Source organism: Ctenocephalides felis, unplaced genomic scaffold (genome assembly GCF_003426905.1).
Source record: "Ctenocephalides felis isolate EL2017-DRISC unplaced genomic scaffold, ASM342690v1 CF-g0.4_SCAFFOLD_01886, whole genome shotgun sequence".
NCBI classification, from domain to species: Eukaryota; Metazoa; Arthropoda; class Insecta; order Siphonaptera; family Pulicidae; genus Ctenocephalides; species Ctenocephalides felis.
The window spans coordinates 15,298,549-15,326,080 of NW_020538040.1; the positions used below are offsets into that span (position 1 = coordinate 15,298,549).

At 29.4% G+C, this 27,532-nt stretch overlaps 1 protein-coding gene and 2 long non-coding RNA genes across 4 annotated transcripts in view; 1 reads left to right on the forward strand and 2 right to left on the reverse strand.

Moving 5' to 3' along the window:
• LOC113377681 overlaps window positions 1-27,532 on the forward strand; it is a gene marked incomplete at its 3' end in the record, with an annotated part of 318,390 nt that overhangs the window by 66,535 nt on the left and 224,323 nt on the right.
• Window positions 15,483-16,234, reverse strand: LOC113377683. 2 transcript variants are annotated; one of them, XR_003367112.1, is made up of 3 exons: window positions 16,156-16,234; window positions 15,820-16,081; window positions 15,483-15,563 (listed from the first exon to the last, which is right to left on the reverse strand). It is a non-coding gene; the product is annotated as an uncharacterized LOC113377683 (long non-coding RNA). The 2 variants fall into 2 exon arrangements; XR_003367111.1 differs by having other exon boundaries at window positions 16,151-16,208.
• LOC113377682 lies at window positions 17,219-18,045 on the reverse strand. The gene is made up of 3 exons (XR_003367110.1): window positions 17,816-18,045; window positions 17,553-17,745; window positions 17,219-17,439 (listed from the first exon to the last, which is right to left on the reverse strand). It is a non-coding gene; the product is annotated as an uncharacterized LOC113377682 (long non-coding RNA).

Genomic DNA, 27,532 nt, shown 5'->3' on the forward strand with positions numbered 1-27,532 from the left:
AAATACTGTAACATTGTCTAATATTTATTAGAACTATATAAACTGAATTACAAAGTTAAAATTACTTATTTAAAGTATGTAAGTGAGCTTTAGAACTTTAGCCAGAGTTAAAATTAAAATCTGGATTATTTTCGATATACAAAAAACGAAAAAAAATGTGAAAGAAAAATTTAAATATTTTTTTCCCAAAAGTAAATATTTTGTCAAAACAAGCAGAAAGTTATTTTAATCATTCAAATCGGATGCTTAGTTCTCTCAAAAACTGTCGTTTTTTGCACATTTAGCTCGGTATCTCAAAAACGGCTGGACCTTGCCTCTGCCAGAAACTAATCACCATTTATAATATATTATTGTGTATATTCCGTCTAGTATTATTTGTTCAGTGTAATTTTAGTTTCAATTTAAGTTTTAGTGAAGTGTAGCTGTCCATGTTACTCAATTTTATTACATGCTTTCGATTGTGGTTTCCAAATGGGGCTCTATATATTTCACTCTATATTATTGATCAATATCAGGTGATATTGCAATTTCAATGACACTTGACTAGATATTTGATTCTATTCTAATTTTCTGACAATGCAATAATACCATATAAATTGTAGTAGGTACACTTAATAAGTAAATAATCATTAATATGAAAACCGAGTTATTTTATAACTAGTTAGGGAATATTTATGATAAATATTTATAATTTACAAGAAGCAACAGTAAAATTGCATATCTTTAGCCTGTGGCAAAAATTGTTCTAGATAAGTATATTCATACAAGACGACTCTTTGTAATTAACTAAAACCTTCATTTATTTACCTGTCTACCTGTCCACCTGTCTACCAGTCATATTGTAGACGAAATATTTCATCCATACAAAACACATACACACAAGCATCAATTTTTTTCTATGGCAAACCAAAATGCTCAGGAGGTCTTGAAACGAAAAGAAAATTTTTTATTTTCGAATCTGATCTTAGAGAAAGCTTCACAACTTTTCCCCGCCATAAACGCAGCAACATATTTTTTATTATTCCATAAATTGCCTTCTCCTAAGAATTACCAGTTCGAATCTTTTCCAATGATCATTTTTTATAGAATCATATATATGATTTATAAATAGCGCGGCGCGATTCTGCCATCGAGTATGTAATGCGATTACTTTTATTCTCTTATAGAAAGAAAATAAGATTTATGATATAGATTTATTTATTTCCTCAAACTTCACTGAAAAATTGATCTCGTAAACATCGAAGGAAATCGAAACAGTAATCTTCGAGAAAAAAGAGTAGTAATTCTCACAACGAATGAACTATCAATTTGATATTGCTATCAGATATTTGATATTGTAAAACATTTTATCATGATATTGATACACATAATAAATTAAAATTATGATGAAATTAAACTCAAGTAATAAATAAATATTAAATGTATTAAAGCAATTGTATGTCTTGTAATCTTTTCGTGGGGGTTCCATCGCGTAACGGTTAAGCGCACTGTCTGGTGTGGACAAGGTTCTGGATAATCCCGCTCTGGATGCACATCTACAAAATATGCCTCGAATAAATAAAATATATCTCAAATGATACTAGAGGCAAAATAGTACATAATATGTATAATTATATTGCAAACAGAAAATGTCAGAGCAATTCGAGAGCAGTGAAAATTCAATTACGAATTTGACACGATACGAAAAAGAGTAAATTAAATAGAATCATTTAAAATTAGTGGAATCTAATATACATTTTGACATTCGTAGTTAAGCAGTCTGTAGTTCGTACTGAAAAGTAAAACCTTGATAATTTAAATTGATTTAAGTCAAACACGATTTTTTGTAATTAAGCTATATAGTGAACTAGTGGTGTATGTCATTGTGTCTTCAGGCAAATTGCTGTAACTTTCTCTTCCATAAAGAAATTTTCTAAAAATATTAAATATTTTCAAATATATTATTATAAATACTGCAATTTTCATTATTCATATTTTATAGACAAAATAGAAGAGCTTATAAATTGGGCGATGACAAAAAACTAAACTTAAGCGGAGTTAGAATGAAGGACCTTATCTCATATTTATAAAAATTATATAAACTGAATTACAAAGTTTGAATTATTTATCTCAAGTATATAAGTGAGCTTTGGAAATTTAGCTAAAATTAAAATTAAAATCCGATTCATTTTTGATATTTTTTTTTTTTTTTGAAAATTAATGATTTTTAATAATCATTTCGTCAATACAAACAAAACGTTTTTTGAATACTGCAAATTAGGTTCTTTTCAAAAACTGCCATTTTTTGCACATTTAGCTCAGTATCTCCGAAACGGCTGGGCCTGTCTTTACCAAAAACTAATCATCGCTTCTTCCCATCAATACAAATTTGATGATTTTTGAATCGGTACTCTCAAAAACTTGATTTCTATTTTCTGCACTCTTTGCTTGGTATCTCGGAAACGGCTGGACCAAATTTTGCCAAAAATTTCTTGATATTTTTTCTACAACTTTCCGTACAGTAAGTTATAGTTATCGGCCGAAAATCGAAAATGAAAATTTTTGCAAATTTTTACGTTTTGAAGGTTTCTGAACATTTTGGCATACCTCATAAAAATAGATGTGTGTGTCCGCATTTTTTCATCAACCAATTTGGATGGTTAAAAAGAACATTCGATTCATATTGATAGGGAGATGTGCTGATTAGTATTTGGCAAAGGCAGGTCTAACCGTTACGGAGATACGGCGCAAAGAGTGCGAGTTTTTGAGAGAACGAAGTATCCGATTTGACTGATCCAAAAAACATTCAATTTGTAATGATTAGGAAAAGTGGTAATTAGTTTTTAGCAAAAGCAGGTACATCCATTTCGGAGATACGGAGCTAAATATGCACAAAATTGCAGTTTTTGAGAGAACTAAGCATCCGATTTGAATGATTCGAAAAACTTTCTGCTTGTGTTGACACAAGTTGCTTTTGAAAAAAAAAATGTCAATTTGTTTTTTCTCTAAATTTTTGTTTGTATATCGAAAATAATTCAGATTTTGATTTTAATTCTGGCTAAAGTTCTAAAGCTCACTTACATACTTCGAATAAACAATTTTAAGTTTGTAATTCATTTTATATAATTCTTTTAAGTATTAGAAAATGTTACAGTATTTATATTAATCTATTTGAAAACATTTGATATTCCTCGAACATTCTATTACGATACGGGAATTTGCAGCAATTTGCTTTAAGGCACGATGCCATACACCACTAGTTTTGTTATAAAATCCTTTCAATACGAAAGGATACTAGTTATTGCATATATTGATTTAAGTTGATTTTTAAAGTTTGACATAGTTAAGGGACCACTCTTATTCTAATAATCGAGTCTTTATAAAATGTGGATGCATATAGTTGCTTTACTATTCCCAAGCACAATGAACAAAAAAAGAGCAATTGAAAATAGTGAAATTTTATGTACATTTTTATATCGGCAATTTAAACCACATATATCTCTTCCTTAAACCAAAAACCAGTTTTTGTCCAAATTCAATTTAAATATGCAGTCTTTTTCCTAATAAATTTCGGATGCAGACGCTGGGGATATAGACTGCACGCCGCCTAGACTTCGGCTATGAGCTTTTATCCCTGTGTAGGAAAGCCCGAATGATGTATCGTTCGGCACGTGTGTTTTGCCTGAGCTTTTTCTATTATCCATATTATTATGTATACAGCATATTGAGCAAACAACGGGTTATATGTACCACGGATATATTGTAGTGGAATTGCTTGTTGTCTTAAGACCAGCAGATCCTTATGCTTAGAGAGAAAGCTGGACGACTGACTCGATTAAAAGGAAAATCCTTTGCACAAATTGTATCGTCACTGAATTACAGTAGTTGATGGTATACTGAATTACAGTAGTGTATGTACGCTTTTTAGTTTAAATTAAATCATGTTAACTTATAATAATAACTAGTAGCGACATCGTGCATTAAGGCAAATTGCTGGAACTTCCCGTACCGTAACGAAATGTTCGAGGAATATTAAATGTTTTCAAAATTGATTATCAAAAATAGTGTAACATTGTCTAATATTTATATAAATTATATAAGCTGAATTGCAAAGTTAAAAATATTTATTTAGAGTATATTAAAATTAAAATTCGAATTATTTTTGATATACAAATTCTTTAAATTCTCGAAACATTTTTTCCCCAAAAGCAATTTTTTCGTCAACACAAGCAAAAAGTTTTTTGAATCATTTAAATCGGATGCTTTGTTCTCTACAAAAAACTGCAATTTCTTGCATATTTTGCTTTATATCTCGGGAACGGCTGGACCTGCGTTTGCCAAAAATCACTACTTCTCCCCATCATTACGAATTGAATGTTTTTTGGATCATTCAAATCGGATGCTCCGTTCTCTCAAAAACTCGATTTCTATTTTCTACAATCTTTGCTTCTTACCTCCGAAACGACTGGACCTGCCTCTGCTAGAAACTAATCAGCACATCTCCCTATCAATAGAAATCGAATGTGTTTTAAACCATTTGAATCGGTTGATCCGTGCGCCCGAAAACGTGGACGAAAAATTGTATCCATACACACATCAATTTTTTATAAGTATCACTATGTAATGAATATTTGACAATGAGTTATATCTATTTTTTTTTTAATTTTTAATCATAATTCTCAATATAACTGTGTAACATATATTTTATTATTTAAGTAATAGTAACTTGATATCGAGTAGAAGTGATATCCACTTCCACTTGAAAATATAGATCCAAAAAATGTTGCAAAGTGAAAATAGTTTTTTCGGGAATTATTGCTAAATTTTTAAAAAATTTTCACAACTTGAATAGAGATATCCTCCTAAATAAAATATTATACTTTATATTAGGTGGTACATAAAATGCATGAAAACTAGAATAGGACAACCATTGGGTTACCTTCTATTAGCATGTAGCAAAAACAATCATCACATACAATAATCATCACAACATCTTATAGAATGCTAAAATGTGACTGTTGTTGAAAACATTTTTTGTCTATTTTTTTACTTTTATATTTATATAGAGTAGGGCAGGGCACAAAGGTCCAATTTGACTTTGAGCAATTATATTGTAAAAACCAAACCTCATAACAAACATCATAACAAATAACACATTTCAAACAAACAACTATTTGACTATATTCAGTTAAACTCCCAGCTAATTCATCATTGTAGAAATGTTTTTATTTTTCTGTTTTTTAAGGCCTTTTTACACCATAAGCGGGGTAAAATAGGGCAGACATGGGGCAAATTAGTCGAATATCTTATTTTTAATTTTGAAAGGATTTTAAAAAATAATAGCTACATTATTCAAGCACTGCAAAATATAAATTTTATGGGTACGTTTTTTGCAGGGATAACACTGTATATATCCATGATTTTGTATTTTGTCAGAAATATTTATCAGCAGAGTTGAAATAACTATTAAATTCATCTATTGTAAGATTGCTTTTTTTAACTTAATTTACTTTTTTATTCACTATTTTCTACCGTTTACACATTTGCCAGGATAAAGGTTCAGTTATTCCTTTTTAACCCATCCGCATGTAAATGTTATTTTATAGAGATTTTATGAAAAAAATCTGTTGAATTTAACTTAAACTCAACAATACATCTTACACAACAATTAAATAACGTATATACTTAAAAATTATATTAAGGACTCGTAAACTAAACAACAGTGCTCATAACGAAAAAAAACTAACAACGAAATAAAATACTTTTGTTATGGATTTTCAAACATTGCCATATATCCTCTGATAGCTACGTGGTAAGAATCAAGGTGGTAGCTGGTCACACATCATTTTCCCTTTACTTTCAAATATTGTTGTTAAAACAGTTTAAACTTCACTTGTTTTTGAGATGTCGGTGGTCGACTTTTTTCCTGTCCCGCATTATTCTACATATATTATGATAACTTTTTAATTGTATCTTTTATCAATGTATTAATTAATATTTAAAATCCACATACTTTTATTGGATATCGAATAGTTTTAAATGACATTAAAAAGAAGAAGATATTGTTATATTTAACAATTTCCCAAAAATGTGTATTTTTCCCCGGCTCCTTGTTTATGATTTATATATTGGCTGACTGAGCAATCTCTATATCTAGTCGCACACATCAGCGAACATTAACAACGATAAATGTCCATCGGATTCCGGACAAGAACGCAAACAAGAACTTCTCTTGATAATACAATATAATTTAGATATGCTTCCTTGCAATTCGGAAATGCTAAAATAAACGTTACAAACCTCGACGTATAACATGACAGAATAAATTTTAGAACTCTACTAGAACAAGAACATAGGAACAAATTGGTTCACTCTTGTATAGTTGCTTATCACCACCAAATACCAAACATGGTATTATTAACTTCCTTAGGGTAAGTTACAGTAATCGCAAAAAACTCGACAATGAATTTTTTTTTATATCTTCACGTTTCAAAACCTTCTGAACATTTTGGCATACCTTAGAAAAAATGGATTTATGTGAGTGTGTGTGAGTGTGTGCGGATACAAATTTTCGTCGACGATTTCGGGAACACGTATCAACCAATTTGAATCCATCTAATAAAATCTATGCTGTAATAAGTCAAATTAGTATTACAGCTTACTGTACTTTTAAGTTCTGGTTGCTGTTCAAACAAGAAATTTTGCTATCAATGAACTAAGCCTTAAATTTGAAAATTCCAATTACCTCGCTCATGTGATATCATTCTGAACTCGTTCTTGCAAAATATCAAATTTATTTCGTGTAAAAAACGACCCATGTTTTTTATTATTATTAAGCCAATTCTGGCTGATACAGAAGACAAATGTTTGTACATTTATTTTCCTAAAAGTGTGAAGTTAAGCTTCTTGGCGACCATTTGTCACGAAACTTGTTTTGAAAGACGACTTTTTGCACACTCTGCGGAACTTGGATGAGTTGTTGTTGCCATTTGAGGAAATGTCTCGATTTATTATTGTTGGGAATATTTGAATTTATTGAAATTAGAAAAAGACTTGAAAACTAACGAAGCATCTTAAAATAAATATCGTCATATGTAAAACTTCTATATGTATAAATGTTAGTAATAAATGTATATAAAATTTAAAAAAAAAACTTGGTAATAGTTAGTTGATACTCCAATTTTTTGAAGTTAGTAATAGACTGTAGATATATAATTATTTTAAATGCTAACTTATGACATGTCTTCGTATAACAAAAATATTTAGTAAGGATTGATTATGACTCACATGTAGGTATGTGAAAATATAGGATAAAAAGGGTTATTCTATAGTTCAGATTATTTTGCTGTTTAAAAGTACGAAATTTAATTTAGCTGATTGTAAGGAAAAAATTACTAAAATTGGGAAAAAATATTTATATTTATTGTAATTGAATATTTTTTTCAAATAATCTCAACTATTGTAGGTCCCCATTTATTGATCGAACAATTTAAAATGTTATTAATAATAAATGAGAGAAATGAAGTTTATAAGAATTAGTAGCAAGTAAAACCTATCTATGAAAATATAAATTGTAGAATATTATGACTAAATAGTTTGAACGATAGATTTGAACAATAAGTGAAAGTAATGGATCAGAGAAACCTAAATTTATAATTTATAGAGTAGAAGAAAATACTACTAGTTATTCTGCTGCACTATACGTAAAATATAAAAAAGCATAATTGCTTGACTAAGGAAGTTTTTTAAAACATTTTGAGAATTACTGGAAAACTTTGACATAGTAATAATACATAAGGTTATAGTATAATTTAAATAGTACAAAAGATTATACTAATCGTGTTAAAATTGAACGCTGACTCAATGAAATGATGGAAACTTGTTTGAACAAACATACATTATCTTTCTTCCTTCGGATTATATATCATAGTTTAGCTGTGGTGTATTATATTTTGTAGTTCTGTGTATGTAATAATATTTTTATATTTATCACTATATAAATTGGTTAAATTAAAATTATTGCCAGCAATAACAAAAATACATATTTATACAATTATTTCCACGAAGGGTCTATGATTCGTGATACTCTAACAAACCACACATTAATCATTTAAAATTAAAATACTAATTTATTTATCACTAATTGAGAAATTGACTGTATTTTTTATAAAGTATATATTTCTAGTGAGAATTTTTTCTATGTTGAATAATAAAATATGTATCTCTTGCAGGTAAGCACAATAAAAAGACTTCAGATTGCCTAAATTATTGTACGAGGCGTGACGAGAAATTGGATTTATTGGGATACAGCCCCTTCGGGATGAGGTACGAGTGTGGGAATATAGTGGAGACCGGGGTATGAAAAGACAGATTGAGAACTTTATATTATTTGCAAGTTTTGTGAGTTCTGAGTATAACTCACTTATGAAATAAAATTAAAAGAAAGAAATTATGTATTTTCTGAATAGGGTGGATCTCAATTAGTACAAGTAATCAATTGAAAAATAATATTAATGCTTCGGTTCGGTATAATACTTGGTTTCAGAAAGATGTTGTGTAGAGAAATTTGAGATATTCTTGATTGATTTGTTTATCTATGCAGGTACTTGAGACATTAAAGCATTTTCATAAATTATAAAAAAAATATCTAAAAGTCACATTCAATGTTTTATTTTTTTAAATTGATGATGATGGTACAAAAATCTAGAAAGTATTCTCACTTATCAGTAGACATGAAATATATACTTAGGATACAGATTTCTAGAACTCGAGTGAGATTTTCTTAGCTTCTTGCTTATTAAATGATAAAAAAAATTATAATTATGACTAATGATAAAATAACACCAAGTCCAAAGGACAAAAAAGAGTCAATATCTTGTTTTTATATATGGCTAAGGCTTAATAAATCATTTCTAATGAAAATGTTGTAAAGGTGATGTTTCAAAAAATAAAATTTGTAGGGCAATATTCAATAGACTCCTAGGAGGACTATTTTACTATTTTGTATTTACTTTGTGTATTTTATATTCAATCTCTTGATCATATTAATAATTTCTTATAAATGTCAATACACATCTTAATTTAATTTGTTTCAAATTTGAACAATTATTTTAAACGCATTTATTGTCCAAAATTCTTATACAATACTTATCAAAATTATTTTCTTGTTAAAATCATTATTTTCTTCACAGTCTTGCATTTTATTTATAACGAGTTTTCTATTCATTATTATATTTTCTACTTTTAATAATTTAACCAAACTTAATAAATTGTAATTTGTCATTTTTATTGTCATCTTTCCAATAATAAAATTATCAATTATTTTATCATTTTACAATCCTGATTAAATTTTCCAACTTTTGATAAAACTTGCTAAAACTTTAGTACATTTGTTTTAAAAGGAGGACCTCTCAAAGCCGACCAATTTTAAAATTTCTAAATTTTTAGTTCAACAAAAGGTCCTAATTCTTGCAAACTTTGGGCAATTGTGCTATTATTATTTTCTGTGGTCCTAGAAATGTTATTCACGGTTACGGTTCCAAAGTTTAAATGAACAAAATTGATAAAAATTAACCACAATAATAGACGAATGGTCATAATTTCACCAAAGCTCCACGTTGCACTCATAGTATAGGCTCGTAATTTCTAAATGACGTGAAATATTTTTTTTCTAATTTTTTTAGGATAGTTAAGGTAAATACTATCACCCCGTTTTGGCTTGACGTTTAGTTCTGGGACATCCTCTGTATTGTCCATATATATACCAACAAAGTTATCAATTAAAATGGGCAATATATTACAGAACAAAGTTACTAAATTCCATGAAAAATTGTTCGATTTTTGAGTTTCTAAAAGAAATCTGCAGAAAGAAATTACTTAGAGGCCGTATATAAACTTGTTCTGTTTTTATACATAATAGTTTTGGGATATTATTTGATTCTTATCTTTGAAAATTAAGTTTAAAATTCAGACAGAATTCTAAATTTCAGAGTAATAATCAATGAATAAATTTATTAAATTTTTGACAAAATTACTTGTAATATCTATTAAAAAATGGAAAAGTATAGTTTTTGCAAGAAATAGATCGTAATACATTTGCTGATACCACTGTAATTGTCGTAAATAACATTCCGGTTTCAATAAATCCGGCTTGTTATTTAAACTTTCTATCAATTATATCTATATATTATATGTGTGTGTTCTACCCCAGTTTCCCATGCATGAAATCTTCTTATAGAATTGCGCGTACGTACATATTGCGTGTACATATTTTCTCTTTTCGTCCGCAATACAAGTAAAGGCGCAAATCCACTTAAGGACGGATATTCATGTTTCATCGAGTATAACAGCTTTGAGAAAAACGATTTTTCTCGCCCTTGAAAATCTTCAGAAAGAAATCTTACCGGCTTTGTTAACTGAAATTTTATTTTTTATTCTTATACAAATACCTGTGATGGTATGATTTAATATAATAATAATAAGTAATATAATAATTTTCATAATTTTATCTTTAAGCTATTCTATAAGTTTGAGAAAATCAGAATTCAAATGTAGTAGAAAACATTCACTGACTGAAAGCGGGGTGAAAAATTATTCGATTACTAAAATGACTATTACGAAATAGGGTGAAATTTAGGGCTGCATGTGCTTTTTAATTACGATTTATAAGAAGTTTTAATGTTTTCATATACTATCTCGTCAAATATATTACTTTGAGATTTGAGAAATCAAAGTGCTCGAGCATATAGTAAAGAAATAGACATTCATTTTGGTTTTTTTATATTAATTATGGTTCAATTTCTAGTCATCGTTATCATCACATTTTATATGTACTACATTTCCAAGATAAGCATGAACTGTAAATCATCACTTAACGGCTACAATAGTTGTTATAATAACCCTTCTGTATCTAGTAACTTAATTTTTGAGGAATTGCTGACGTACATATTCTTTTTTGTCAGCTTTTTTTATACTAATTTTTTTTGACTTTGTATACACGTACATTAGACATGATTAATGTACTAATAAAATTATAAAATTAACTTATGAAATGTATATGCAAATGTATGTACATTTTATAAGTTAATTTTACAATTTCATTTTATTTTATTATATATTATTTTGATCAGCTTAATGACAACATATATACATATCTGTAGCTATAAATACTACGTTGAAATCTGTTATGCCTATATTTTGATTGAATATTTTCGATTGAAATCACTTCAAAGATATAATATAGCAACTATGAATAATAAAATATAAAACTTACGTTTCTTAAACACCACGACATATTTGAATGTTTGATTTGTTATTAACAAGGGACATTGTATTACACTTTTGATTTTCATTGAATTTAGATTTCGACGACATAACCCTAAATGATATAGTTGGGTGGACTGACATTTGACATTTCGAAATTCAGATCGTTACGTAGGACCAATCGCATTACTTCGTTTCGAATGACAACATCGTTGGCCAATGACGAATCACTATTTGGCGTAACGCATTTCCGTTAGAATTTTTCTGAGTTACTTCCTAGTCGCGCCTAAAGATGTTTTACTTCGAAAAAATAGTTGTACAAAAGATCAAATGCTCAAACTACATAGACAATAATAAGAAAATAATTACACAGATCCACGAAATAAAAAAAATGTCTGTATTGGGTGTGTGGCATATATTTTCTAATTGAGTATTTAACCCTGAATCTAAAGTCAAAATTGGGAATGAAATGACTGATTAAAAAAATATTAAAAAAAAAAACAATTCTCTGATCTAGTAATTCGTCTGCATAATAATCAAAATCTTAGAAGTTCTTTCGTTTCCTGGCTTTTTTCACCTTGAATGTCTATTGGGTTTCAATTAAATGCAAAATTTGCAAACATCTTTTTCTGCCATTGCCTCACAATTTCACTCATCATGTAATAATTGTGTTTGAATAACTTCATGTAATTAAAATTAACATACATTCATTGACTACTTGTACTTTTTTTACTTTTTCGTTGGCGATGCAATCTCATTCTTTAAGCAGCTGCAATATTTGTCTTGCTTAAAGAATATTTTCCATTTAAATAACTTCAAAGATTTATAGAAACTACGAATAATATAGAAATTATTTCTATAAATTTATGTTTCATACACGGCGCAAATGCTGCATTTGTTTTATTATTTTCATTATAATTATTTACGGGGGACAGGGTAAAATATTCTTCTGATTTAGGCATTTTTCATTAAATCAAGATTTGTACTACGATGTAACTTTAAAATGTATATTTATCTATTCCGATTTCCATGTTGATATCGGACGCATACAACAGATCTCTATTCACATACGCGACGACTAATCACAATCGACCTGAATAGAAACGATATCATCGACAGCGAATAGTTGGCACTCGACTCTTATCTTATCTTATCTGCCGTAACGCACTTCCGTTGTATTTGCACGGATTTACGTCCTAGTCGCGCCTAAAGAAGTTTTACTTGAAAAATGTTCAAAATTTCCAAAAGAAATCAAAATACTTAAAAATATAAAAAAATCTATTTTTTTTTTCAAAAAATTCAAAATTTCTCAAAAATATCATTTTTTCAAAGTTTGGCATCCGAATTTGTTTGGCACGAATTGATTCGTGTTTATCGGTAAAAACTACATTGGAAAACATATGCCGTACATCCAATGTAACAATACATAACATGTAACAATACAGACAACTTATTTCATTCTGTGGACCTATATCACCGAAATCAAATCGACTAAAACATCACTTGTCCTCCTTACAATTTTTAAAATAATTCTCTGGTTTATGTCGATTATTTCTGCGTGCCGACAGTTAATTCCCGAGTATATAGACATTTTGTCATTTTTCCGCGCCGCCGTTTTCGTTCGGGTAAACAAACATCTGCCCACTGGCGTGTCGGTTGGCTACGAAATGTAAATTCAGTGAAAAGCTCAGTGCGCTCCGCGGGCGTGGGGCATGGTGAGGCGTACCCGGACTATTAGCGGATCATAGTGCGAGGACTGAAACGATTGAAAGGATTAGAAATTGATTTTTATTAAAGTTTACACGGAAAAAATACTTTATGGGTATAAATGTACGTTATAGAAACTATGTATATGTTTGTTTTGTAATTAACTTATTGTTGTAGTTTTTTGTCACATCGAGTACTGTAGTAAATTGATAAAGGTAATCATGTAAGTAAAAGATTATTTTTATTATTTTTGTTATAAATAAATTCATTCACACAAATATTTTTTAGATAATATGCATATTTAAAAAATTATTTTTTGTGTTTTGAACAATTTAAAATTTAAGTAACTGGTAAATTTTTTGGGAAGGAAGGTCCAGCGGTTATGGACTCTTAATAAATTAAGTTAAAAAGTGTCATTTGGCGGTCAAAAATGTTTATTGGACATATGTACATCAAATTATCAGATATTTTATAGAGATTTCAATATTGTTTACACATTGTGTATTTTTTTTTTATTTCCGTACCAAGATTTTTAATTTTGAAGTTTATTTATATGGTTCAAACAAATGTCCTCGAAATTTTGACAGTATGGAATAACCGATTTCTAAAATTGAAAAATCATTTGTTTTGTACTCGATTGCGAGGCGTTTTAGCAAAAGGCAATTTTGCCGTTTCGGAGGTATGAAGCGCAAAGGCTGTAAAAACAGTTATGCAGTTTTTGAGAGAACGGATCATCCGATTAGATAAATTCAAAAAACATTTTGCTTGAGTAAACGGTGTGCAAAAAATGCATTTACAGATAATTTAATAATTTTGAAAATTTTTTAAAAAAAACGAAATTTTTTAAAAAAATTCAAAGACTCAAAAAGTTTAAATTTTCGAATTTTTTTATCATTTTTATATTGTTTCATATTATTTTGATATATTCAAAAAAAAAAATCGGATATTTTTCAACATTTCCAAATTTGAACAAATTTCTAAATTATCAAAAAAATCAAATTAAAATAAAAAGGACTCCTGTAAACGTACACATAAGTTGTTCATGAAAAAAGCTCGTCGCCCAATTTAAAAAGCACTTATAAGTTTACAGTATGTAATAAATACTCTATTTGAAATTATTCAAAACTTTATTTATTTTTTGAGGATTATTTTCATTCCTCGTATGTTTAATTATGGCACGGGAAGTTCCAGCATTTGCCTTGATGCACGATGCCATTTTATATAAAATATAAGTTTTTCTCACATAAAAATTTATGCTAGAAAGTTGAATATGTAATATTGCGAATAATATCAAAATCGATTGACAATGAATATTTAAAGTTTGAAAATATTTCATTATCTTTGATACACATGTTCAAAACGGTTAATCTTAGTTTTAATTTTGCTTCCACTTTTTTGCAATAAATGTACAACAATAGTCATTTTAATGAAATCAATATTTTCAGTTCACTACTATTTTTTTTCTTATCTTTTTATATAAAAGAAGAATATCTACATGCATTAATGCATTAATGTTGAAGAATTTTCAAAGCATTTTCAATGATTTTGTTTTTTCATTGTTTGAAATTTGACGAAGCATTTCTATTATTAGTATCAACTTTTAACATTTTTAAATATAATAGTTATTCAATTTTATAATGGTTATAGATTTCATACTAATGTTTGAGTGTGAACAGTAATAGCACTATATTTGTGATTAAATATTTAAATAGCAATCTCTGAAAACGTAAAATGAATCTGGTGTGAAAGTGATAGGTTATATGTACATTCTTATATAAATGCATTATCGCAATAAATATTTGACATTCATATCACCAATATGATTCATTGAGTTAGTCATAATGAAGCAGATATATATTATTTATAAGAGAGTTATGAGAATGTCTTAATGGTGTTCCAATAACTATCGCCATCACAGCTAATAGTTATGATATATAAATCATCCAAATCCATATATCGTTTCATAGTGGTTATATGATGATTATTACTATTATTGATACTTTGTCTAAAGGCAGTTTTGTGATGTGAAAAAAAAAACATATGTAGTTTTCTTCTTTTTCCTCTCTTCTTTATATATTACTTTGTACTTCTAAAACTTATGCTTCAACGTTTTCATGTCCAGATTCTCAACTTTTATTTTCCGTATAATTATTTAAACAAAGCTTATGATTATAATATAACAATATATAACACAATATAATTTTTTATACACAGTTAACAAGAAATAAACTATGCTATCATATCTTTTTTATAATTAATTATAGTCACCATCACGACTAGTGTTATAAAATTCATTTTTAAAATTAGTCAAAAATGTTAACTAATACTTAAAGTTTACTGATCAGTCAAAGTATTACAACTATGTATCAATAAACTGAGAACTAGTTAGTATCATTATTATTTTAATGGTGACCATCATCATTTTCGGGGTACCAGAAACTGCATATTTCTTGGCAACTTGATACATTTTACGCCACCCTTACTTTCAGAATATGAGTTTCTAAAAACCAGACAGAATCTTTCTTTTCTTGTATTGCTTTTCCATTTCTCTTTCCCTTTTTTCGTATTTTGTTTTAGTTCAGTCAGATTTATCTTTACATGTTCAACATTTCTACCTAAAAAAAAAAAACACAAAATTTGTCTGGATCGTACACATGTGGAGACAGACAAATAATCGTTATGAACGAGCTAAATTATCTACGCAAAAACTAATTGCTGGTATATCAAAATAACAAACAAAAGTATTTATTTGTATACAAGTAACAATTATTATTAAAAGAAATCAAACGAAAATACTTTTTTTTGACATTTTAAAAGCAATTCGGTCTACAAATCATAGGGCGCTGACTCAATGCAATAATGGAAACTTACTTGTTCGAATAATCATACTTCATCTTTTTTCCTTTGGACCTTTATCTCAAAAACAGTGTGGTTTAGTTGCTGTGATGACTGTCACTACTGTACCCTAGCACAACCGTACCTAGTCTCCACTACTTCTACATTTAGTACCTTGTAGGTTTTTTTTAGCTTCACTTTTCTTTACCAGCATCACATCTTCAAACTATCGAGGTAGATTTTGATTAGATTTGTCGTCTTTCTTTAGAGTCTTATCTCTGATACATACAGAAACTTACTACAAATAATGATTATGATGTTATTGGAAATATAATAGATAAATAAATATTAACTTAAAATTAGTTACCATACATCGCACGGCTACTAATTGCCGGTTGACCGCTGCTTACGCTAGGAGCAATTGTAGATACTAAGACAAAGACATGGTGCAAGATAAATTATTACAGTTGACGATCTGTTTCATATGAATAACAACCATCCAACTCTCACATTAGCCAGTTCATTGTACAATATACGAATGTGTATAGTAAGCGACATAGATAAACAAGTATAAATAGATAGCTATGTCGGGCGATTTGACGTTTCATCGATTGAAGTGCGGAGCTAAGATTATTGATGGCAGCACATGTTCATTTTGTAAATTAACCCCTGGTATTACTTCTACATTTGTACATATAATCATTACAGCCAAAAAATCTAAAAAAAATTTAATATTTGAAATAAGAACAAAACATACGAAATACAAAATATATTTTCAAATATATCACAGACATATTTTGGAAGAAATATAAACTAAACAGAAATAACTGACTACTATTAATTAAAGTATATTACAAACATATTTTTAAAGTACTACAAACTAAAGAAAAGTAACGATATTAATATTAATTACTTAATGACTAATAATAATATATTAAAAACTTAAAAACTAAGAAGTGAAAAGCGCAGGAGTATTGACGATGGAATTACAAATTTAGAAGGAATGGCAAGTAATGCAAAAATTTTAAAGAATAAAAAGAACAGCAAATTTCTAAAAAAGAACAAATACTTCCCAAACAAAATAAACCTCGAAACTAAATAGAGATAAAACTAAATTCCTAGGATTAAAATTCATTTACGAGATGTTCTTCTTTATTATCTCTCCATTTAGTTACTTTGCTATCTAATCAATCATTAATAAAGTTACATTTGACGAAATCTTTAAATAGTTTCTGTGTATGAGTGATTTTTAAAAATCACATTTACTCATTTTATGATCATGATGAATCCATTAACATTAAAACTTCCATAAAAGATAAAAAAAACTATAAAGCCAGGTGTTTTCAATAAACAGAATAAAAATGTATGCACTTGATACCTTTGCAGACTTTTTGTACAGTTTCAAAGCAAGAATTATGTCTTTACTTATTTTCTTTGCAAATGGTATTTAGAATTAAAATTACTTGGCCCTTTCTCTGGATTTGCACACTGTCGTGTTTTTTTATTAGATTGTTTTGTTTACCCTCTATCAGAATTATCGCCTGATTCTACATCAGAATGCTCTCCTAGTCGTGACTGTGTGAGAGGAAAACTCTTTCATGATTCCCGTAAAGGAGATTTGTCTAATCCACACACTTTAATACAGCTCAAAGAAGCCTAAACAAGAAGCATATTATTATATAAATTATTACAAGAAAGACAGATACTTGATTTAAAGATACAACTACATTATTCAAAATAAAATATATAAGCAACTTGTATTTAGTTACCTGAAGTAAGATTACTCTCCTTCGACAATCTGCCACTGCCTCTACATCATTTTTATGAATTGACATTGATATACCAAGTTCTAAAATAATTATTATTAAAATACATTCATATAGTACAAATCCGGCATATTTAGGCTCCGGAGAACATGAACTTTAGGATGCTTTCTTGAATTGATTGAAAAGTGTTTGACTTCTGACATTTTCATCGTGTATTATTATTATACATTTTCATTATATAAATAAATATAACTCATCATACATACCTGGCCATCACTTAAGACGTGCAATTCAATATTCATTAGTTGAAACAACTTGGCACGTGACCATACTAAATTTATTTATTAAATATTCACTAGAACAGAAATATTTAGCAACAACATATAGGTTATTGGCACATTCGTACGACGGCTGTCAAATGCGCGAACGAGCGTTGTTGTAATTGAGCGAATGTAAGCCATCTATAATCTAAGCTTGGCAGTACCCAATGTCAAAACACGGTAAAGCGTATTTGTTCAGAGATAACCCCCCATGGTAAGCGAGTTGTTCGGCGCGAAGCTACAGAATTAATGCGAGCCATTCGCCGACTTAATTGCGCTTTAAAGCGTTCGACACTTTAAGCCCGACGCCTCTTCTGTTCTCTCCTTAAACCCATAAAGTACACACAGGCACAGGCGCTGCGGCGGCGAACGCGCCTCTTTGTAACCGGCAAATGAGCCTTTTCGGAAATATTTTATTGCCGAAGGGAGGAACGACTTAGATATAAAAAAACTTTATGTAATTGCTCGTCAACTTACAGATTATGATATTGTTTTAGGTTATTGGATTTCTGAGTTTAATTATTATATACTAGTGGTGTATGGCATCGTGCCTTGAGGTGAATTGCTGGTACTTTCAGTACCAGAATTAAATATTAGAAGAAAAAATCAGTAATCATTGAATAATGATCAATGATTAATAACATTTTTTTTAAATATGTTCAAATAGATAATTATAACTAGTGCTGCATGGCGTCGTGCCTTAAGACAAATTGCTGGAAATTTCTATACCAGAATTCAATATTCGAGGGAAAAAATCAGTAATCATTAAATATTGATCAATGATTAATAACAATTATTCTAAACACTTTCAAACAAATAGTTATAATCACACATATATTTTATCGTTCATAAAATATACAGTGACGATCTTGTCGTTCAAAACACTTGAGAAAGTTTACATAAGTAAGAGATGCCGAATGAATGCATCTGAGGATATATTTTTTACGATTAGAGTAATGCATTTGAAATATATACATTTTCAAACTGAATTGTAAATTCAAAATTTATATTTGAAGTATAAAACTTTGTATATTTTTGAAAATTGTAAAAAAAACATATCCGAAAATTTTGAAATTTGCTCGAACCATGTAAGAAAACGTTAAAAATTTTAACTAAAAAAATTAATCTTGGTGCGGAACTCAAAAAAATTAGTACTCATTTTTGAAAAATTTATCAAATATCTGATAATTTGTTGTGCTTATGTCTAATGATCATTTTTGTATCTCCGAAACCGCTAGACCTGTCTTACAAAAAATGTCATCAATTTTACATTTCGTCAAGTAAACTGTGTTTGAATCATTCAAATCGGGTACTCCGTTCGCTCATAACTGAATAATCGTTTTTGGTACTTTTTGCCTTGTATCTTCGAAACGACTGGACCTATCTCCACCAAAAACTATTCACCACGTCTTCTCATCAATAGGAATCGAATGTTTTTTGAATCATTCAAAACGTGAAGATATGCAAAAATTTTCATTTTCGATTTATTACGGTAAGTTAAATTGTAAATGTAATATAAATTGTAATTGTAATTGTAAATATTGTAAATGTATTTTATCGTTCATATAATATACGGCGACGATATTATGGCTCAAAATACTTAAGAATGTTTACATTAACTAGAGATGTCCAATGAGATGAGGATATATTTCTTAGAATAACGCATATAAATTATACATTTTTAAACTGGATTATAATTTATATTTGAAGTATGAAAGTTTGTAAATCTTTTAAAAATTTGATAAAGACTTCCTGAAAATTTTGAAATTTATTTAAACCGTATAAGTAAACTTTGGAGGTTAACAATCTTGGTACGGACCAAATATTGTCTATATCCGCACATATATAGACATACACACACACATTAATTTTTTCTAAGGTATGCCAAAATGTTTAGAAACCTCTGCAACGTAAACATATATAAAAATTATCATTTTCGATTTTTTGACGATTACTATAACTTGCCCTACGGGAAATTAACGATTTCATGGGCAATATTCTAATCTGAAACCATACTGGTGGCGATCACGTGGTTTAATTAGTGGAATGTAATTGATTATCCCGTAAACCACTAATATAATTCGGTAATAAATCATATTGGTAATATTGATACTATCAGATGTTCGTTATCATGAGGCTTTTGGATAGATATTAATATAAATCAAGATGTATCAAATAACTGTTACTTTTTTTCCAAGAATTTTATTTGATTTTAAAATGGTTCATATTTACTGCATAATAGTTGTAATATATAGTCATGAAACCATGAGCAATAATTAAAACTAATAATTTATTAACTTATCGTAGGGTATTTTATATTATTCACAAAAAATTAATGTTTTTTTTTTTATTAAAATGTATGTATGTGTGTATGTTTTCTGTGGATACAAATTTTTGTCCACGATTTCGGGTGCACGGATCAATAGATTTGAATTATTCAAATTACATTCGATTTCTGTTGATGGGGAGTCGTGCTAAGAGACAGGTACAATCGTTTCGGGAATATGAGGTAAAACGACTTTCGAAAGAGCATTCAATTTGAGTGATTCAAAAAACTAGCTGTAAGTGGAATTCTGTCTTAAGGCAATTAAGGCATCGTGCCTTAAGGCAAATTGCTGGAACTTCCCGTACCAAAAATTATTATTTTTTTAAAAACGATTAACATTTTTGAAAAAAAAATTACTTTGAAAAAATAAGATTTTTGAGAAACTATAAATTGGCCAAAAAATTACTTTTTTTTGAAAAAAAAATTTTTTTTAAAAAAAAAAATTTTTTTAATTTTTTTTTTGTTTTTTTTTGAAAAAAAAATTTTTCTTTATTTTGACATATTGTGGAAGATCTGAACTTTTTTCAAAGCAATCGTACTGTTTTAACTGCATAGGGACAAAATATAAAGCGCGTAAGTGCCGCGTCGCTGTCTAACGCATAAGCATTGGTACGGAACCCATAGGAATGTTAACAAAATGTATACTTATTGTTAAAATCTCTATAAAATATCTGATAATTTGATGTGCATATGTCTAATGATCATTTTTGACCGCCAAATGGCTCATTTTTTTACTTTTTCCTCCATATCTCCGAAACCGCTAGACCTACCTTCATGAAAATTTTATCGATTCTTCATCTTGTTAATACAAGTGAAACGTTTTTTGAAGTATTCAAATCGGACGCTCCGTTCTCTTAAAAACTGAGTTACCGTTTTCGGCACTTTTTGCCCCGTATCTTCGGAACGGCTAGACCTGCCTTCGCCAAAAACTAATCAGCACGTCTCCTTATCAATACGAATCGAATGTTTTTTGAATTATTCAAATCGGTTGATCCGTGTTCCCGAAATCGTCGACGAAAATTTGTATCCGCACGTACATACACACACATACATACATACACACACACACACACACACATACATCCATTTTTTCTAAGGTATGCCAAAATGTTCAGAAACCTTTGAAACGTAAAGATATATAAAAATTTTCATTTTCGATTTTTTTGCGATTACTATAACTTACCCTACGGGAAGTTAATAAGTTACTCGTGTTGAATGAATTAAGAATTTGTTACGTCGTTTCGAAGGCAGGTCCAGTGGTTATTGACACGCAGAAAAAAAGCAAAAATTAATATCTGTTGCTCACATATGATCTTTATAAATGAAAATTATTATTTTAAATTCAAATAGAATTATTGGTAGATAGGTACACAAGTATACAGTTAGACAAGTAAACAGGTAGAAAAGTAGAAATGAAGAAAAGTAGACGTGAAGAGTCTACTCTGTCTCTCTTTCTACTTTTTCACGTGATTACCTGTTTACCTGTCTAACTGTCTACCTGTCTAGCTACCTATTTATCTATATGTCAACAAGTTATTACTGCCAACCTGCTTACTGTCTCCTTTTTTCTCTATTTTTCTGCATGTTTACTCGTCTATCTGTATACTTCTCTACTTATCCCGTCTATCAGTCTACATTGTACACAGATAGAGTGGTAGACAGGTAAACAGGGAGAGGGGTAAACAGATAGGCGGTAAAAATGTAGAGAGGTGGACAGGTAAACAGATATACTGGCATCATGTAAATACAAAAGTACTATTGATTAAAACGATTTTTACACATATGGGGAAGTTTATGCATCTTGCCTCAAGCCAAAATGCCACTTACAACTGGTTTGTGATATATTTGTACTCGAATCTTGGTGTTATTACTCTCATTCTTGTTACTATAGTAATGTCAACGGTTAAGGACGTGAGCTAGCACAAACTAGTGCCAGTTTCAATTCCAACATTGGTCAGCTTGATATCAGACAGCATGGTATGAAACTACCACTTGAGGTTATAGATCCTAAATACATGGCAGGCCTTTTGTGGGCATATATGCAACGTCTCAATTGAAAAAGCAATCATGTGTCTACTTTCTAATAATGTTCAAAAATTTATATAAACTATATCTCAGTTGCAATTGGTGGGTTGACTTCTAATATTGCCCTTACTTAAAAACAAAATAATGAGCGTTCCAAACAGTTCATTAAATGTATAATATAGTTATGATTGCTGTCAATAAAATCATGTTAGTAGAATCTGTAATAAAAATAATCTTCAGGTATTATTAGTGCAAAAATTTATGATACTTTACTTCGAAGGATCTTAAGATCCTTCAATAAACCAATTGGTTTATTCACACACGTGGCTCCTAAATTTTTTTACATGTATATAATTATTATTAATAAGAAAAACAAAATGTATCTAATTACAACGTTTTAGTTAAAAATGTGTAACGCATATAAATACGTATATAAGGATGCTCGAAATGTTTCAAATTACTTGTTTAGCTTATTTAGTGTAGTTCAGTTTGTTTAGCGCGCTCTAATTTACTCGTGTTGAATTTGTAAGTATTTTCTAAGGAAACGTTTGTATGTATAGAGACTATCTTTGTTTCGTGAAATCTTTCTTTTGGTATACTTTTGTTTCCTAAATTTTTACTTTTTTACATCTCTATTTTTAACTCCCTGTATTTTATGCATGGTTCTAGTGCATTTACTTTTTCTCTACGTCTTCAGTTTTCTTTAATCGGTTTAAGTTTAGTTTTTTCCTCGGGACAACGTTTTTTCATTTATAATATTATTGGCTTATGATCGTATTTTATGTTGACGATGGTATTTTCGCGTGCTATATTAAAATTAGTACTGTTTGATATCGATAGAATAGCACAATAATAAAAAAATTATTTATTACAACTGTGATGGAACTAACAACTAAAACAAAGAAATTAATGTAATTGTTCTGCAATTTCTCGGTTGTGGTAAAGTGCTTTGTTGTATTATTAATTTTAATTACTTTGCGGTAATTCTGAAACCCAAGAAATAATTATTTAGTGACTAATTACAAACGAATCTGATTCAAGATACTTTGAAAGCACTTCTTGTTTCCTTTTACGAATTGTTGAGGTCCTTTTCAAGTATGTTGTTCCATGGTTCTCTGTTCTGGCTTAATTTTCTTGTATTTATTCTTTTAGTGCAATTTATTTCACTAACATTGCATTGTTATTTGTCTAAAATCCTTTTAGTGTTTCCATTTTGTTGTCGATGTCGACGTGTAGCGCTTTTTTGTTTGCAGTTTCGTTTCCTGTCATTTGCTACACTTTGCTCTCGAATGTAAAATCGGTAAAATAAAATCAATTAAGCTCTTTCTCTAAGGTAAAATAAAAATCGATAATTTCATTATATACTTACTAAAATAATTTAAGTGATGGTATAAGCTTGGAGAGTATACTAATGTAAAATAGAAGAATGATGCAAAACTTAAAACAAAGACCGTAATCTTTTGAGTTATGATAAATTTATACTATTCAAGCTATAAGAGTAATAAAACCGTTAATACTACATAGCAGTTTTGACGTAGCACATGCTACAAGTAACAAATACGTAACAATTTCGTGGACAGGAACGTAGCGCGTTGTTTTGTTGCCTATAGTTAACAGTCGGTATATTTTACTACGTTCTTATTTTACCGAGTAAAGGTAAAAGATAAAATACCGAGTAAATGTGTCGTTGCGAATACGTAGCTTAAAACAATGACCGTAATTTTTTAAGTTATAATAAATATATACTATTCAAGTTATAAGAGTGATAAAACCGTTAATACTACGTAGCAGTTATAACGTAGCACGTGCTAAAAGTAACAGATACGTAACAATTTTGTGGACAGGAACGTAGTGCGTTGTTTTGTTGCAAATACGTAACAGTTGGTATATTTTATTACGTTTTTATTTTACCGAGTAAAGGTAAAATGTTCCTAATTGAATTTCCTACAAGAACAAAAGTTATTTTTGGTATAAGTGCAAAGAACATAATATAACATGAAATAACATAAATGAACAATTTTTACTGTCAGATTAGATATTATATATCTTGTACATTTTAATAAGTTTTCAGCAATACAACATTGTTTGTATGATATTGTCTTAAAATAGTCATTGTCAATAATATTTTGAGCATTGTCAGTAATATTCAGGTATATTGGGCATTAAAATTAAATAAAAAAACATTTGTTTTTCTTCCTCGATCAATTATTGCCCATTTCCGCCGACACTGAAGTTGTTCAAAGCATGAGACATAAATTTTACCATATTGAAGAACACATTTCAAAATTGTTGTAGACTTCTCTTTACAATAGACATTGTCATACAGCGAAGTTAATATGGGGTAATTATGATGCATTACAACTTGCCAAAATTACTCCACACGCGTTAGAGACCTACATACATACGACTCTACATTATCAAAGTTTAATATGGCATGAGGCGAACACTAGGCGGCACACGCATTATGTACATGGCACACTAAATCTGGCTGGTTATTAACAACTTACTCTAATTAGTCGGAGTTTTAATGAGCCTATTTTATGATTTTATTGGCAATTAAGAGGTTTTTTTAGATAAATTTATAATTGTCACAAACTACTGCAAATTCAAATTTAGTAATTTTGTGTTTATAAACCGTACATAAATTTTGTGAATTAGGATTAAAAATATTTATTGAAATTATTTGATGAAAATGTAATTTTACTTATTTTATTACTTTCGATTTTTTTCAATTTTATGTGTAAGAAAAGCTTTGAATTAAAGGATACCCGCTTGATCTATAACTTTTTTGTATTTTCAACTATTCAAGAATATATATGCATATGGATTTTTTAAAATGTAAATTACTTTAAATGGAGGAGATACAGCTTCTTGACCCCGATATTCCTCTTCTCTTTCCACTTTTACTGGGCCGATTTACCTGAAAAATTTTCAGGATTTTTATAGAATCTCTCTTATTATCAATCTTGTTTTTTTTTCAAATACCGATTTTTTACTATTTTAGAAAAAAATCGAGAATATCAAAAGACGTCATAAAAATACTTTTTTTGACAGTCGCTATTTTGTGAAAACATATTACTTTAACTTGCCCGTACGTCATACATTTACGACATTATCGTAGATCAACAATAATATTAATAATAATAATGATGATAATATATATATATATATATATGGCGGAATGAACACCATATGAAGTTGAAGGACGTCAATTGATGACAATGGCGGAATGAACACCATATGACAGATGTCAGTTGAATAACGTCAATTGATGACAAAACTAAATTATATTGGGCTACGTTGATTCGGATCTGGCATCAAGCAAGCTATAACGATCTGATTGTTTTTATACGATCGAATATTATTGTCGCGCTTTTTAAAACGATCGAAAATATTGTATCGAGTTTTTTGCCAACGAGCGTTTTCTCGTGAACGAAATTTAGATTTGATTTAATGTAATATCAACATCTTTATCAATTGAGACATTAATAAACAGTCATTATCGAGTTGAAATAAAATTATTGCGATTTCATTCAAGAATTAATTAATTAATAATATATGGCCCACCAGCGCCATAATTGGTGACTCCGAACGTGTAAGTGAAATCATTAAGCAAGAGACATTCTCAACGTCTTAGTACCCATAATTGGTGACGTCAGACGGAGAAAGAAAAACACTTGTCAAATACAAGTAAATTAATAAAGGTAAATTATACCAATTTTTATCAACATGTCGACTCGATCTACGTCCGTCAATGACGAAACAGCGCTCAACAGATCTCTGATCGATCTGGATCACGAGGCGATCTTTAACACGAGCAGTCCTCGTGTTTCTGAACATGAACATGACAGTTATGCTGATCAATACAATATAGCAGCATTTAACAATCACCGTCTCACTCCATTCAATGGAGATTCTCCAGACTTATGGTTTTTAGTTATTGAACATGAGTTTCAGTCTGCTAGGATCAGGAGTGACAATACTAAGTACACAGCAGTACTCAAAGCCCTAGACTTCGAGACACTGCGCCTCATCCAGGATGTCCTCCGTAATCCACCAATGACAGGCAAATACGAATATATCAAAAACACTATATTAAGCAGAATGTCTGAATCTAGAGGTAAGCAAATTGACAAGCTATTAAAAAACTTAACTCTAGGAGAGAAGAAACCATCACAGCTCCTACGAGAAATGATGAATTTGGCTAAGGGAGAGGTCAGTGAAGACATCATAATTAAATTGTGGTCAGAACGCCTGCCACACCATATTCGGCCACAATTAATAGTTTCTCGCCATCTTGGTCCGGAAGCCCTGGCGGAAGTTGCCGATATTTTAGTCGATCACTGTAGCCCCACATCACATGTGATGTCCACAACACACAAGTCTTCAGTAGAACAGAGACTGGACCGCCACGAAACTCTTCTTATGTCATGCGTCCAGGAAATCAAGGAACTAAAGGCAATGTTGAACACTGAAAGACAGAGAAATGATCAGCAAGAATCACAACTCAACCAGTCAAGATCAAGAAGTGAACAACTCAAGTGGGCCATATATTATTAATTAATTAATTCTTGAATGAAATCGCAATAATTTTATTTCAACTCGATAATGACTGTTTATTAATGTCTCAATTGATAAAGATGTTGATATTACATTAAATCAAATCTAAATTTCGTTCACGAGAAAACGCTCGTTGGCAAAAAACTCGATACAATATTTTCGATCGTTTTAAAAAGCGCGACAATAATATTCGATCGTATAAAAACAATCAGATCGTTATAGCTTGCTTGATGCCAGATCCGAATCAACGTAGCCCAATATAATTTAGTTTTGTCATCAATTGACGTTATTCAACTGACATCTGTCATATGGTGTTCATTCCGCCATTGTCATCAATTGACGTCCTTCAACTTCATATGGTGTTCATTCCGCCATATATATATATATATATATATATATATATATATATATATATATATATATATATATATATATATTTCAGATTATTTATAGAGCTGAAATCACGGGTATGGTCAGGCGCCAAATTTTTAAGACCCCCACTTTATTACCTAGAACTAGAACTTTATGACTAATTTTATTTAATTTTTTTATATTCCCAAAACACTAAACAATAACTTGTAAAAAAAAATATAGTAAAGATTTGTTTGCTTTTCAAAAATTGCTTAAAATTACTTTTTCTAGATCAGTATAACACCCTCTTAAGAAATCTAATTGTTTCAAATTTCTCAATCGAATTTGAAAATTTCGAATAGATGAATTGATTAAACTAATTTCAACTTAATATTTTATAA